The following is a 704-nucleotide window of genomic DNA, read 5'->3' as shown; positions in this document are numbered from 1 at the left end:
CATTTATCTTGTTAGTCGCTGACATCTTCTTACTGCTCTCCGTTGTCTTGTTGGCCACAAATGCGGGCCAGTGAGCTCTTATCTTCTCAAATCGGCCGGTGCATTCTGGAGTCTTGTCTTGGTCGACATACGTTGTTTTCAACTCATTCTTCCACCTCCTGAATAGATCTGCCATCTTCTTGAGAGCATAGGACTTGATCAATGGCTCTATAACTGGATTCTTCCGATCCTCCAATTCCAGTAGGGTGAAATTTACCTTCAGCGCTTTCCGACGATCTTCTTTCTGTCTATCTTTGACAAAAGAAACTTGAAGAAGCTCTTCCTTCTTAGACTCATTCCATAGCTCGATGCTGATCGGGATCATGTCCCTAACAAGAACCCCGCACTGAGCAGAAAATGCTTCCTTGGTCCAGAGGGGTTTAATCGGTTGGCCATCGCGCTATTTTTGTGATCATGAACCTTTCATCCGGGTGCAACTTTTTCTTCGGGCCTCGTTTCTTTACTGAAGTATTGCTTGATCCGGAGGGCTATATAAAAGAAGAAAGAAGAGTTAATATATTTACATACCAAAACAACTAATGCATCAATTAGCTAGTCAGCACGGGCTTAATTAACACGAAGAAGAAGAAGAAGAAGAAGAAGAAGAAGAAGAAGAAGAAGAAGAAGAAGAAGAAGAAGAAGAAGAAGAAGAAGAAAAAGAAGAA

The sequence above is a fragment of the Triticum dicoccoides genome, chromosome 7B, assembly GCF_002162155.2.
Source record: "Triticum dicoccoides isolate Atlit2015 ecotype Zavitan chromosome 7B, WEW_v2.0, whole genome shotgun sequence".
Taxonomy (NCBI): Eukaryota; Viridiplantae; Streptophyta; class Magnoliopsida; order Poales; family Poaceae; genus Triticum; species Triticum dicoccoides.
This window is presented reverse-complemented; position numbering follows the sequence as displayed.